At 39.8% G+C, this 16,293-nt stretch overlaps 2 pseudogenes; one reads left to right on the top strand and one right to left on the bottom strand.

Annotated features, from left to right (window-relative positions):
• Window positions 1-11,242: 11,242 nt before the first annotated feature.
• On the bottom strand, window positions 11,243-13,266 carry LOC101045930 (ATP-dependent RNA helicase DDX18 pseudogene; annotated as a pseudogene).
• Window positions 13,267-14,844: 1,578 nt separating this feature from the next.
• LOC101045627 (heterogeneous nuclear ribonucleoproteins C1/C2 pseudogene) lies at window positions 14,845-15,796 on the top strand (annotated as a pseudogene).
• Window positions 15,797-16,293: the final 497 nt, after the last annotated feature.

The following is a 16,293-nucleotide window of genomic DNA, read 5'->3' as shown; positions in this document are numbered from 1 at the left end:
TGCCTCAATTTCCTCTTCAGTCTCCTTTTCACAGTACAAATAGACTGGAAAAGACCTTACCTTAGAGACTTTAGGATGTCTGCAAGTGCAAGATTTATTTTTACAGGACATTTCTCCTTTAGTCTATGACAATTAATGCACATCCTCATCACTTTCAAAGGCAGTGTTGGCTGGACTCAGAATCAAGACAAGAGTGATCAGGGTACTTCATCTCCCTTCTGCAGCCTGGCAGGTGAGTGCAGCTTATCCTGCTGGCTAACGTACACCAACTCAGCTCCCCTGTCTATGTGAGCTTTAAGGTTCTTAGTCCCCACATCCATGTCTTCAGGGGCAACCTGACCAGCATAAGAATTTGCTATTTTCATATTTTACAGAATAAATTAAAACATGAGAGATTTGGATTAGATAACATGTCACTTTCCTAACTGGAACTTTGAACACTAAACTATTGGCATGATGTTCCTCTGAACTCTTAAAATTGATGTTGATAACATTTCATGTGCAATGAAACCAGATAACAGAAGAAAAGAAAACTCTCATTTTTGTTTAGATGTTATTGATGTGGCACACATTTGTACACATGGCACTGCATGGGAAGTATTATTTTACCCATTTACAACTGAGGAAACAAAGATATTCTCAAATTTGTACATTTTAGAATAGTCAAAATTCTACCTGGACCTGATATCAAATTTCCTGATTTTTCCAACACAGCAATTCATCCAAAGACAGTCGTATTATCATTTCATACAGATCCCTGACTTCTCAATTCCATTCTTAAAGCCCCTTGTCTACCACTATTAGACCTTTTTATTTTGTATTAATAAACTACTTGCTTCTAGAAAGAGTTTGCCTTCTTGAAAAATATTAAAGATTCTAAAATATTTTAGGAAATTAAAATACTTTAGAAGAAAAACTACCTGAGTAAAATCTTTAGTGATGCAACATCCTATGGCCTGACAAGTGTGGCGGGCCATGAGCATAGTTTGCTGAAACCTGCTTCAGCCCTTCAACCCAGGTCAGCTTGAGGAGAATAGGACAGAAATGAGGAGGAATATGGAAAGTCCTGACAGATTAATAGTCGTTTTCAGTTCTGCACACTAATATGAATGGTGACAAATTGTCAGAAATCCTGTCTTGTCAATAGAGATTTTAGGATATTAGAAATAAAGTTCACATAAGCTGGTACAGATGTTCCCCAATCAGCTGGTTCTATTGGGTTCTCTCAAGTGCTAGAATCTCAAATATATGGATCAGTTTGAGAAGGTCTCAAGCCACGTTTGTACAAAAATAATTTGCTTATATTACCTCAAAACAGAGATAGTTTCCAGAAAGTTTGGTAACCCAGCATTTGAGATCTCTATAAAAGAACTGGCCCTCACTATCTGTTCATGGCTCTCCCAATCATGTCTTTCATTGGCCTCCAAAGATGGTTAGCATATGGAGTTCTCTCCAGGCCAAATATATGGCCATATATTGCTACCTCTCTCCCATGTTAACCCTTCCCTTGCCCATGACACATGTCACTAATTACAGTATTCTTTCCTGCTATGACCAGATGTGGCCTCGGAATTCTTTTCAACATTCTAAAATGTACAAATTTGCAAATGTCTTTGTTTCCTCAGTTGTAAAATGGGTAAACCACTAGCAATCATTTGAAATTGGCATTCAGAAGATCTATGCTTCCAAATCACCCTAGGGACTGAATAGTGAGCTTCCCTTGTCGGATTCTCCCAGAATCTGAGTCATTACTCAGAGAAGCATCCAATAGAGGATGAGAGAAGAGCTTTGTTCATTACTATCTTAAGAAAAAAGACTTGGGAATAAACAAAGCTCTCAGTCTTTAAAATGCTTATGAATCACCTGTGGATTTGTTAAAATTCAGATTTTCATTCATTATGTCTGAAATTTATCCCCTCTTAATTTTTCCTCCTTTAGTTTCTATCTCTTTATCTATTTGTGCTGCATTTTGAGAAATCTTGGGAGTTAATGTTATAGTGCAATGGTTAAACACAAGGGCTCTTTTTAGATTCAAGACTAGTTATGTGACTTTTGGCAAATTACTTATCTTCTTTGCCTTAATTTCCTAATCGATAAATTGAGAATGAAAAGATAACCTACTTTATATCATTCTTGCAAGGATTAAATGAAATTATATGTATTAAATACTTAGAATAATGCCAGGCACATAATAAACACTCAGTGAATATCAGATAAGATTACTATTTCAACACAATTTTATGATGCACTAATTGACTCTTCAATTATGTCTAGTTCACTATGTCTTGTTACATCAACAACCTTATATTTCATTGCCATTATTTCTAATTGGTTCTTTTCCATAACAACCCATATCATATTTCTATATATCAATATAGCTAGCTATATGTCTATGTATATATACTTTCACTTCTTTATCTCTTTGAAGTTATTAAATGTACTTACATTTTTGAGCTTAATAAAATTTTTCTTTCCTTTTTTTTTACTTCCTTAGATGTAAGTTCTTTTTTTAAATTGTGCTTTACTGTCTATCCGGAGGCTTTTAGCTATGAACTTATTACGGTCAGAAGATTTTTCAAGATTTCAAAAATAAGCTGCTAGATTATAATTTCCACATACAGGCTTTGAGCAGGGAGCATAGTACCAGTACACAGGCCCCACTCAGGCATCTGTGTAGAGATCACCCCCGGGGAAGTTCAATTCCAAGCCCACTCTCTGCAGGTGCAACCCAAGTTTAGCCTGTGAGTTTAGTACAGATGTCACTGCCCTGACTCCTGGCCTTGTGCTGACCGCTCAGCTCTCACTTCAGGTGGCTCTGCTGCAGACTGGCAGGGCAGTTTCGCTCCTGGCCATCCTCTGGCCTCAGATTCACCCATCTTTTTAGAGCCTTTTCTCGTTATCAGCTAGGTTCAGCCATTTTATTCAACTGCTCTGGGCCCTATTTGGCATCTTCCTTTCTGCATTATTCTCAGGCTCCTCCCATGTGCTTTATCGCTTCCCCACACTCACTTGTGCCACATACTCTCCAGAACTCTGTCCCCAATGTTACAATTACATTTAATGAGGCAAGACATTCTGGGGGGGTGGGAGGGCAGGGTCTCACTCTGTCGCCCAGGCTGAGTACAGTGGCACATTCTTGGTTCCCTGAAGGCTTAATCTCCTGAGCTCAAGCAATCCTCCTGCCTCAGCCTCCCAAGTTGCTGACACTACAGACATGCATCACCAAGCCCAGCTAATTTTTGTCTTTTTTGTAGATGAGGTTTTGCCATGGAGACCATGCTGGTCTCAAACACCTGAGCTGAAGCCATTCACCCTCCTCAGCCTCCCAAAGGGCTAGGATTACAAGCATGAGCCACCACATCTGGCCAAGATACTCTTCATCAGAAACACTTAGGAACAAGTTTGTCTTCCCCTCCGTATCTCTAGAGCCCCAAGTTGCAGAAATTTTCAAACCCATAGTCTTTCAAAATCCCACAATCTCTCCAAGCCTCCCATTTCTTTACAATCATTCTTACAGGAGACACCAATACCAGAAGCTATTTGGGCCTTGGCAACACCAATCACTGAGCATGACAGCAAGTCTTAAAACCAGGAAGGGGGAGGGGGCAATAAAAGTGCCCACAAGTGGAGAAGCTCACCATCTTCATACAGATCTCAGCTCTCTGCAGCCCCTCCCCTTGCTCTATGGCTTTCTCTTTATACTTGCTACAGAAGTCCTCTACAAGATAGAGCTCTGATATAACACTTCAGAACACATTAACCGTCATGACAACCTCATGGAAGACACTTTTTCCTTTCTCCTGTGGTAGGGACTGGACCAGTAACTGTTTCTCCTTCCAATTATATACACACACACACACACGCACACACACACACACACACACACACACTTCTCAAGATGAAAAAACTCGTGTGTTAAGACTTGCTGCCTTCTTCCATGATTCATTTCCCCCTTTTCCATATGCTCTCTGCCTACATAAATACCTTTAGCCTATTCATTAATTACATAGTAAATGTATTTGATTCTTCCCTCTGTTCCTTTTTTCCAACACTCCATTTGCTTTTTAGAAGTTTTAGCTCTAACCTTACGCTCTCCCTCTCTCTAACCCTGCAGTGATTGTCACTGTCTTTCTGTGTTTCTCTTTCCTCAAAGTCTTGTAAAATAGAACATACTGCAAAGCAGTGGTGTTCCTGGGATTTAGCATTTGGGGTGGCAGATGGGGTAGTAACAAATCTGCTTGTGGGGGCTGGGTACATCCCCCAGCATTCCCAACCCATTGCATATATTTTAAATTAAAAATATTAAAGATAATGGAATTAAAGGCATATTAATGTGCCACTTAATCTATTTAGGAGAAGCTGAGATAACAAACTCTTTACTGATACTTAACCTAGCACAACTCATGTATAGCTAAATGTAATCCCCTTGATCAGGAAGCAGGTATGAGAGATTTCGCTTTTGTGATCTCACTAAAACTCAGCCATTGATGAAGAAAGCATTGGCAAAGCCAGCTCCAGGACGAGAAGTTAAAGTTGGCTGTGAATCATGTGTCATTTAGACTTTCTTTTTGAACCCTGGTTTTTACTCACTGTTTTCACTCAAACTATCCACAGACCCATTTGTTAATAAGACCAGGATACTTACTGCTAACTCTTAATGTTATATTCTTTTTTATGTATTCCTCATTTAGACTGTAAACTCTCTTAAGACTAAGGACTGTCAGTCTGTTCCATGAGATGCCAGTGTGCACAGTAGGAGGGAAGTAGAGCACCTCCTATCTTTAAGCAATATGCACTGTGCAGGCATTTCACCTCTTTATTCTTCTATAATCATTACAACAACTATGTTCATAGTTGTCAATATGGAAGCTCATAAAGGTGAAGTAATTTTACCAAGATCGCAAAACTAGTAAGAGAGCTTAAATGCAAACCCAAGTCTTGACTGTAAAGCTTACACCGCACTGTGCCACTCAGTGCTGCATGAATACAGGATGAGTGATCAATGAATGAATGAGTCAATCAATCCTGGTACCAAAGGCACTTAAATTCTACCAGTTCTACTCCCTGATTGCAAAATAAAGGATGGCCACTTAATAGCAGATTTGAATAATAAGAGTGTCCTATGAAAAGAATGACATTGACCTCTAAATTAAAATTTTCAATATTTAGATATGCAAAAAACAACAGCAATAACTCTCCTTAAAATACTAGAAACTGTATCAGTTTTATTATCCCATCTGACAATTGATTGAATGAAAACAGAATGACTAAGAGAGGCCTGGGTCAATGCCATATGGGCTATTGTCAATCTAGAATTAGAACCAAGAGCCTTTGAAAATGGCATCCTCTGTCCATCAATCCATAATTTTTAAAATGCTAATGCACAATTTTTCACCACAAGCACTAATGGAAACTGCACCAGGAGTAAAACTTTATTATCAATTAACCAATATTGAATACCTATTAAGGATAGACATTGCGTGGGTACTGTTGGGTTTTCTAGAGTGAAAGAGCAGATTTCAGCTCCAGCCTCCTTTGTGATGTAACCATAGTGAAGCTAGAGAATTACATCAAGCACTGCAGATGGTATAGACTATCCTAATTGCAATTCCAAATTGCGCTAAATGCTTTTCTAAATAGAAAAAAACTCAGATAAATTAATCTGAAAGGACATAAAATTGTAGTCATGGGGAGATAAATCTTTCATTAGCAAATCTTTCCATTTTGCCTGACCACTTCTAAGTAACTTTTAAATCACTAAGGAGACAGACACACACACACACACACACACACACACACACACACACACACACAAATTTTCCATGGCTTATGGAAAAAATAAAAGCATTTCCATTATGTTCTGTGTCTTTTAAAGAATTCCCTGAGGAATTCTTCTAAAGTTGAGGCAAATCAGCATACATAAATACATCCATTTACAATCTCCTTGAAAACTAGAATTGCTGGTCAATTCAGGCAGCACGCAACAAAATGTTTTCTCCAGGTTTCCTTGAAGAGATAAAAATATTGTGAAAAATTCGAAGGAGTGTATACACTGAGTTGCAGGGTTTCATGTGCTAGCCTCTAACGGACTATATTTCCATGCACCAGAAAGACTGCTGCTTTATGCCAAGTCTACATGCTGTGCCGTCAGAATGAAATAAGCCAAAGAAAAATCATAGTAAAAATGGCTACCATTTATAGAGCATTTAGCAGGTGCATCCACTACCCTAAGCACTATACTTGCATTACTTCATGTAATTCTCATAATCACTGCAGGATGTAAGCATTATTTTCTTCATTTTACAAAATAAAAAATGGAGTCTCAGAGAAGTTAAGTAGACCACTTAAGGTCACACAGCTAACAAGTGATGAAGCTCTATGAAACTTGGTGCCTTTCCTCTGAATACAATGCTACATTTCCACAGGCACAACTGTGTTGTCAACGAGACCACCTGGCCTTCCCTCCCCAGCTCAATAATATAGTTACTGCCAAGCTTCAGATAGGATTCTCTATCAAAAGTGCTTAAAAAGAACCACAGATTTTCAGCACAGAACTGCTAAAACAAAGACACAGAAGCTGTTCCCACCTATTATATGGCCATTTATTTACCTATTCCTCATGACTCACTTCTGCACAAATCTATACTGTAATGAAAAATCCACAATGAAGAAAGTAAACTATTTGTGCTCCACCTCTAGATGGACAAAAAGATGAAGAGGCATACTCACACACACACACACACACACACACACACACACACACACACACAAATGGAAAACACAGATTTGTTTTGACAACCTATTGTATTACAAAAGTATTTATGAATGTAAGCTGCAGCAAAGTGCATCCATCTTCCAAAAGCACACATACCCGCCAAAGGCTGCTGAGATTCAGGAAGGTGAGAATACCCTCCCATTTAACTGCCTTCAGGCTAAGGGGGGGCACAAGAGGGAAGCCTCCAGTTTTCCATTATCAGGGTTTCTCATAATGTCATTCTTTTCACAGAACATTCTTATTCTTCACATCCACTGTTAAGTGACCACCCTTTATTTTGCAATCAGAGAGTTGAGCTGGCAGAACTGAAGTGCCTTGGCAGCTGCAGAGATGAAACTCAACTGAACAAACAGATTCTTAAGTAATGCTTAGATGGAAGAACTTGGACATGGTTCAGATTTTTTAAAAATTCACTTAAATGTGCGATTGAATCCTGCTCATTACCCTCTCGGCAGTATATATTCAGCTCTTTTATTGTATAATAATATTGAAGGTAGAAAATAAAAAAGGTACAATATTATCAACTCTTATTATAAAAGAAGAGCAGCTTTGTTTATGTCATAAACAATAGTCAATAAATGCACATAAGTTAATTTTTCATAGCAATCTATACCCAGAAATTGAAATATGCGATTTTATTATTTGGCCCAAATTTCTTGAGACAAATCCTTCTGTGTGGTAATAAGACTAAAGTTTTGTAGTAAACAGTGTGTGAGAGGGTGCAGGCCCAATTTTAGAATGTTGCTTAATGAGGACCAATGACAGATGACTTTACTCCAGCACTGCCCGCCACCTCTCTGACTGCCTTTCCAAACACTCCTCTCCCCTCACTCTGCTCCAGACATTTAGACCAATTTTTTTTTATTTCAACAGGCTTTTGGGGAGCAGGTAGTGTTTGGTTACCTAAGTTCTTTAGTGTTCATGTCTGAGATTCTGGTACAGCCATCACATAAGCAATGTACCCAGTGAATAGTCTTTTAGACCCATTTATTTTCCATGAAAGTCCCAAGCATGTCCCCCTCTTACAGTCATTGCATTTGCTGTTTCCTCTGCCTTAAACACTCTGACACCAGACAGCCACTTGGCTTAAACCCTCACTTCTTTTAAGTGTCTCCTCCAATGTTACCTTCCATCTTCACCCATCACTCTCTATCCTCCTAACCTACTTAATTAGTTTCTTCATATTTGTATCATCGGATGTATGTTTGATTGCTGACTTTGTTCTCCCACTTGAAGGTAAGTTCCAAGGCCAAAGGGACTTTGTTCACTGCAGTAACCCCAGCACCTGGATTAGTACTTGCACATAGCAAATGCTCATGAATGAATAAAATGAATGAATATCTCCATAGCCAGCTTATGGCTGGGGGGTACAATGGGGTGCTGGTATAAGATAGCCATCTATAAAAGGGGGCTGAAGCTTAACTGAAAAGATGGTGAGATAAAGAATATTTCTTTTAGAATTCCTCTGCAAATGTTTAGAGGGAATACTTTGATAAACCACATAAGTCAGGGGGAGGATGAGCCACCGTTCCACAAGAGGTGTTGGCTAAACTGCCCTGAAGAAGGGTAAGTATTCACTATAAGGATCTTCTACTGAGTAGAGTTTTCAGGTTTGAGTCAATTTGCTTGGGTCTAATGAAGAGAGGTTAAAAACAGCCACCAGTGGTTCTTTTTCTCATCTCTTCCCTATGTCTTGCTCAGTCTCTCCTCTACATAAACGTTGCATGAATAGTTAAATAATACTGGCTTGAAGGTATGTCATATCATCAATCTATCCTGTGTACCTACATACATTTCCTCTGTTCAAGAATCTACAGTGCATCTCTATTACCTTCTGTATCACATTCAAACTCCTCAGCTTGGCCCTTAATCCCTAGAACCCATGAATATGTTGCCTTACATGGCAAAAGGGCTTTGCAGATAGAAGTAAGGTTCTGAACCTTAAAACAGGGAGATCAGGAGATTATTCTGTATTCTCTAGTTGTACCCAATATAATCACAAGGGCCCTTAAGAGTGGAAGAGAAAGGCAGAAGAATCAGAGTGATACAACAGATGAGTGAGGCACTGGAGTGACTTAAAGTATGAGAAAGACTCAAACCACCATTGCCAGCTTTGAAGATGGAGCAAGGGATCCATGATTGAAGAAGGCAGGTGGTCTCCAAAAGCTGAGAACAACTACCATCCAGCAGCCAGCAAAAAAAACAGAGCCCTTAGTCCTGTAACTACATGGAGGTGAATTCTGCCAACAACCTAAATGAGCACAGATGCAGGTTCTCCTTCATAGCATAACTGCACCAAAACGTTCATATTTGTCTTATGAATTCCAAGCAGGGAAACCAGTTGAGCCCATTAGACTTCAGGCAGCCTAGAGAACTATAAGATAATACATTTGTGTTGTCTTAAACTACTACATTTGTGATACTTTGTTATGGCAGCAATAAAAAAGCAAAGCAATACCTTTAGCAATCTGGGTCCAACTTATGTATCCAAAACATCCCAGTGCTCTGAAACATGAATCCACTGCTCCAGTCAACCTGGTCTCCTTTCAGTCCCTAAACATGCTCATTTGTTTTTAATCCCACACTGCCCCTCCACTCAAGCCATTTTTCCTGCCATACCAATTCAAATCTGGTGCTCCAAGGCTTAGGTAGATGCAAGTCCCACCTCTCACTTTTTAATTGGTTGCTTGATATGACTTTCCACTTAGGGACTTCCAAGTATCACAATATGCTTCAAAGAAATTATATACTTTGGGGGCCAGGCCCAGTGGGTCTCACCTGCAATCTCAATGCTTTTGGGGAGCTGAGGTGGGAGGATGGCATGAGCCTAGGATTTCAAGACTGCAGTGAGCAATGATCATACCACTGCATTCCAGCCTTGGCAACAGAGTGAGGCCCTGTCTCTGAAGAAAAACAAACAAACAAACAAAATACATACTTTCGTCAAGTGTCTTTATCATTTTCTTTCCCAACAACACTTTAAGCCCTTTGTGAGCAGAAAATACATCTCCTTCGTTTCTGGCAAAACATAAAACAACAGAAACATAGGAAACATTTCTTAGGTACTTGCTCACTTTACTTTAAAATGCCCACCTAGAGATTTTTACATATAGAGAATATTTTCTAATTTGCTAAAATGACAAAATTTGAAAAAAAGTTTTCACAGCATAGTTGATTCTAGCTTGTATCATGGATCAGATGTGCAGAGTCCTAACAGATATAATCCAGTGACAGGAAGTACTTAATTGCGTTCGTATCTATAAACTGGATACTCCTTGCAAGTCAGAGTTCTCACCTAACACCTGCTTTCCCACTTTATCCTGTTTCTGAGGACTTCAGTGCTGACAACATGAAAATCATAATTATACCATGTGGGGACAGCTCACCAACTCTAATGACAGCAGTATTGTGTGTGTGTGTTTTTATTGCATTTTAGGTTTTGGGGTACATGTGAAAAACATGCAAGATTGTTGCATAGGTACATACATGGCAATGTGGTTTGCTGCCTTCCTTCCCATCACCTATATCTGGCATTTCTCCCCATGTTATCCCTCCCCAACTCCCCACCTCCTGCTGTCCCTCCCCTAGTTCCCTGCAACAGACCTCAGTGTGTGATGCTCCCCTCCCTGTGTCCATGTGTTCTCATTGTTCAACACCCACCTATGAGTGAGAACATGCAGTGTCTTATTGCCTAAATAACATCTTCAGCTTTCATTACAGTAGACAGACCAGAAAAAGAATGAAACCTGTTGTTCTCTCAAGAATAAGCTCTCATTTTTCATATTAAAGAGAAGTTGGGCTGAGTACTGTGGCTCATGCCCGTAATCCTCACACACTTTGGGAGGCCAAGGCAGGAGAATCTCTTGAAGACAGAAGTTCAAGACTAGCCTGGACTCCATCTCTACAAAAAAATTAAAATATAAAAAATTAGCCAGGCAAGGTAGTACATGCCTGTATTCCCAGCTACTTGGTTGGCTGAGGTGGGAGGATCACTTGAGCCTGAGAGGTCTAGGCTGCAGTGAGCTATGATCATTCTACTTCACTTTAGCCTGGGTGACAGAACGAGACCATCTCTAAAAATAAGAAAAAAATAGAAAAAGATAAAATACAGAGAATTTGAAGTTTTTGTCTCGATTCTAAGAGGCTTTTGTTTTTTTAATGTACAAAAAATTAAAATGATGTAAATTTGGGAGGTCTTTAAAATTAAAATATCATGTCATCACAAGAAAGATGAAGATTCCTTGCTTTGCCCTTGGGCAACCAAGAAAAGTTAAAATCTGTTTTTAATCCCAAAAATACAAAAGAGACTTGCTGGAAATAACAATGCTCAGTGCTCGCAACCAAAGCCAATTTACACTGTTATTATATCCATTCAAATTCTAAAGCCTACAGAAACTCCTTTGTTAGAGCAAAAGGGGGAAAATTCCACCTCAGGACAGTTATTCAAGATGAAAGAAAAGTGTATCTTCAGTGAGAGAACTGCCTGCTGTCACAGATTTCTTGCTAATGTTTTTAAAAATTATGGGCTTAACTTTTTTGGTTTTCTGGTAGTTGAATCTACTGTCACCTCCTCTCTTTTTAGGCTTGCCTTCATTGCTGTTCACATTCAGATCAACAGAAGGAGGCATCTTGAAACCGAATGACAGAGCAACTTGAGGCAAATTTAAGTTAACTTTAAAAGTCTGTTTCAGGTAATGAGAATCATTCATTCCTACATATGACGCATATGCTTCCTGGGCTGACTTATGAAGAAAGTAGTTCTTTTCCATTAATTTTACAAACCAAGACTGAATGTCAGACATTTTAGACCAGGAGAAGTCAAATTCACTTAATGGAACCTTGAGTTGCTTCAGGTAACAAAGGAAACCCAATTCTTCTGGGCAAAATATGAGCAAGGCATGTCCTCTTTCATTTAGGGCCCTGGCTATTACCCTCCCACAATGAACATATTCCTTAGGGTCATCTGGAGAATTATACTGAACAATCCAGCCAGTAATATCTAGCCCTCTCCCTGCCTTATCTGTACACAATATCCCTGAATCTGCATTACAGAACTGGAAAAATGTAATTGTACACATAATTTTGCTTCTGCGAATGAATGGCCAAGGTAGGCAAGACAATGTAGTTCAGCAACTCATAGTGGTATTTTACAGACCTACAAGATGAAAAGAAGACCATCAGTTTCTTCCTTCAGTTCTTCTTAAGAAATATAAAGAACAAAAGGAATCTCTTTTCAGAGGGACAAATAACATATCCCCACTCAGGACTATCGACTGTTACAGTAGCTTTATCATTGTCAACACCAGCATCTGTTTGTTCCTTTTTTTTTTTTTTTTTTTTTTTTTATCCTTGCCAGGTCTTGAAGTTTTTTAGTTGTGTGGCAGAAAAGGGCATAGTCTCCATGTTCAAAGAAATTTAATAATTTGCTTTAATTTCTCTTCAAACCCAACATCCAAGATACCATTTAGCCTCATCCATAACCAGACACTGTGGGTTTTTATACTTAAATCCTGTGGAATTCCACATACAGTTCAGGAGATGGCCTGTTGTGACCATAACAGTGCTGATCCCATTTGCAAGCTTCTGTACTTCCGCAGATCTGTTACTGCCGCATATTATCAACCCATGCATGTGCACATGGTGAGTCATTAGCTCGTTAAGAACACGAAAAGTCTGCAAGACAAGCTGTTCAATTAGTGAGATAATAAAGACTCCATTCCTGGACATGAATTTTAACTTAACAATGAGTTCAAATGTAGGGATGAGAAATGCCAGGGTTTTTGCCTCTGCTGGTTCGTGTGGCTACTGGAAGATACTGCCTTCCATTAGTGGTCCATCATTTTTATGCTAAATTTCAGTCATGTTGGTAAAGCCCATTTCTATTATTGCCTTCAAAGTGTTTTCACTGACTAAATTAGTCAGAGAAGCAAATGAAATATCTTCAACTCCCTCTTTGACTGACTTCCCCACAGTTTTCTGTTTCTTTAGGAGCCTTGATGCCATCTTCTTTGGATTTCCCTTTGTTTTCAGTTTTTGCTTTTTTTGTATCACACCCAGCATTAGTCACCATTTTTCTCTTGTTCTTCTTTTCTTCCTTGATTCTGAATCTAGAGACTGCATTGCTGCTTCTACACTGGTTAATATGGTAGATTTCTAGTTTTCTTTAACTTTTACATTTTCTACTATTTCTTTAAACATGTCTCCATTTGGGGCTTCTGACAAGCTCACAATCACACAATGTTTTAGGAATTTTTTTTAACTTCTCCACCTCCCACTGTTTCTTCTGGCACATCTCCATTTTGAGTCTCTGATAGGCTCACATCTGAGGTCCCCTGTGGCTTTAGGTTTCACTGCCACCATTTGAAGTTCTGCTTCTCCATCTTCTTGCACAGGAGTTTCACCATAGGTGAGATGTGGTCCCAGGGAGGCACCTTCATATCTTCACAGCAGCACCACTGGTTAGGTCCTCTGCTCTCCAAAAGGCTTTTCATTAATATGCATGGCACTGAACAAACTTGTTTTATGGTTCTCATATAAACAAGCTAGAAGGTAGCAAGTTGTAAAATATCCATTATACTGTTCAGTATTTAAAAACATGTCTTGCCGGGCGCAGTGGCTCAAGCCTGTAATCCCAGCACTTTGGGAGGCCGAGGCAGGTGGATCACGAGGTCGAGAGTTCGAGACCATCCTGGTCGACATGGTGAAACCCCGTCTCTACTAAAAATACAAAAAAACTAGCTGGACATAGTGGCACGTGCCTGTAATCCCAGCTACTCAGGAGGCTGAGGCAGGAGAATTGCCTGAACCCAGGAGGCGGAGGTTGCGGTGAGCCGAGATCGTGCCATTGCACTCCAGCCTGGGTAACAAGAGCGAAACTCCATCTCAAAAAAAAAAAAAAATTAATTTATCTTATAATTATCCTCATTGCACTCTTACAGATGATGACCAACAGATTTAGACACTATTCAGTAAGAAAACATTTTTCATACCAACGCTACCAACTTTTATTATAAATTGCATCTATTTTAATACACAGTCATTCAGAGAACATCTACTGAGTACTGACTATGTGGTTAAAACCTTCCGCTTGCTATGTGTAGTTTAAGATTAAAACTCGGTTTTTCCCCTTCTTCTCAGCACATGAGGCCTCTTTGATCTGGCCATTCCCTAACTTTCCAGCTGCAGTTTCCACCAATCCCTGCCCACACAAGATACACACCATGAGATCTGGGTTCTGTGACATTGTTCATGCTGTTCTCTTTGCCTAAAACGGTTCTATCTCCTAACTCCCCCAGCCTAGTTAATTAATTCTAATTCAACCTTTGGAACTCAGTATAGTGTCACGTCATCTAAGAAGCTTCCTTACCTGCCCCCATTTCATTTAGACTGCCTTACTCCCTAAACATTACATCGTTTTTGAGAGCAGGAATGAGATCTTTATCGGTTTTGTAACTTTGACCTAAAATTGTGCCTGACTTGTAGTAGAATCCCGATAAATACCTGTTGAAAGGAAAAAATTTAAGTATGGTGGTTGTTAACTCCTCAAGTAGCTTGTAAAAAAGTCAAAATATGCATGCAAATATTAAATATCAGCATCAGATGTATCACAGGATACATCCTGGAGCTGCTATATAAACTACCACAAATGTGGTGGCTCAAAACAGAAATGCATTCTCCCACAATTCTAGAGGTCAGAAGTCCAAAACCAAGATGCTGAGAGGTCCGTGCTTCCTCCAAGCATTCTAGGGTAGATTTCTTTCCATGCCTCCCTCCTAGTTTCTAATGGCAGCTGGCAATCCCAGGGTTCCCTGGAATCGCAGCATTCCAATTTCTATCTGTTTCCTTACATTGCCTTCTCTTCTGTGTGTCTATCTTATAAAGATATATGTGGGCCTTTTTGTGAAGAGACGAAGACTAAGCGGTTGTGTCCGCGTTGCCAACCTCGAGCAGCAATCAGTTTCTCCATGTAGAACCCAGGAGTAGGAGACTCAGAATCAAATCTCTTCTCCCTCCTCCCGCCTGTGAGATTTTTTTGATCTTCAGCTACATTTTCGGCTTTGTGAGAAACCTTATCATCAAATACAATGGCCAGCAATGTCACCAACAGGACAGATCCTCGCTCCCTGTGTTCATTGGGAATCTGAATACTCTCATGGTCAAGAACTCTGATGTGGAGGCAGTCTTTTCTAAGTATGGCAAAATTGTGGGCTGCTCTGTTCCTAAGGGCTTTGCCTTCGTTCAATATGTTAATGAGAGAAATACCCAGGCTGCTGCAGGAGGAGAAGATGGCAGAATGGTTGCTGGCCAGGTTTTAGGTATTAACCTGGCTGCAGAGCCAAAAGTGAACCGAGGAAAAGCAGGTGTGAAACGATCTGCAGTGGACATGTACGGCTCCTCTTTTGACTTGGACTATGACTTTCAACGGGATTATTATGATCGGACATACAGTTACCCAGCACGTGTACCTCCTCCTCCTCCTATTGCTCAGGCTGTAGTGCCCTCGAAACGTCAGCATGTATCAGGAAACACCTCACGAAGGGGCAAAAGTGACTTCAATTCTAAGAGTGGACAGCGGGGATCTTCCAAGTCTGGAAAGTTGAAAGGAGATGACCTTCAGGCCATTAAGAAGGAACTAACCTAGATAAAACAAAAAGTGGATTCTCTCCTGGAAAACCTGGAAAAAACTGAAAAGGAACAAAGCAAACAAGTAGCAGAGATGAAGAATGATAAGTCAGAAGATGAGCAGAGCAGCAGCTCCGTGAAGAAAGATGAGACTCATGTGAAGATGGAGTCTGAGGGGGGTGCAGATGACTCTGCTGACGAGGGGGACCCACTGGATGATGATGATAATGAAGATGGGGGAATGACCAGCTGGAGTTGATCAAGGATGATGAAAAAGAGGCTGAGGAAGGAGAGGATGACAGAGACAGTGCCAATGGCGAGGATGACTCTTAAGCACATAGTGGGGTTTAGAAATCTTATCCCATTACTTCTTTACCTAGGCACTTGTCTAAGATCAAATTTTTCACCAAATCCTCTCCCCTAGTGTCTTCAGCACATGCTCACTGTTCTCCCCATCCTTGTCCTTCCCATGTTCATTAATTCATATTTCCCTGCGCCTAGTCCCATTTTCACTTCCTTGGACGCTCCTAGTAGTTTTGTTAAGTCTTACCTTGTAATTTTTGCTTTCAATTTTGATACTTCTTTACGACTTAACAATAATAAGGATGTATGGTTTAAAAAAAAAAAAAGATATATGTGATGGCATTTAGTGCCTACTCAGATAATTCAGGATAAACCCCTCCTTTCAAGATTCTTAATCACATCTTTTGTCATATAAGGTAATATTTCCTTTTTCTTTCACCACATAGGGTAATATTCACAGGTTCCAGAGATTAGGATGTGTACATGTTTGCAGGACTACCATTCAATACATTATAGTTTGTGTAAGCAAGGCATCCAGGAAAAATAATGACAATTCAAAAGGAAGAGAGTGCAGTGGGCCAGTGACAGCCACA

Source organism: Saimiri boliviensis, chromosome 5 (genome assembly GCF_048565385.1).
Source record: "Saimiri boliviensis isolate mSaiBol1 chromosome 5, mSaiBol1.pri, whole genome shotgun sequence".
NCBI classification, from domain to species: Eukaryota; Metazoa; Chordata; class Mammalia; order Primates; family Cebidae; genus Saimiri; species Saimiri boliviensis.
The sequence above is the reverse complement of the archived record's forward strand: the minus strand, read 5'-3'. Positions and strand labels throughout refer to the sequence as shown.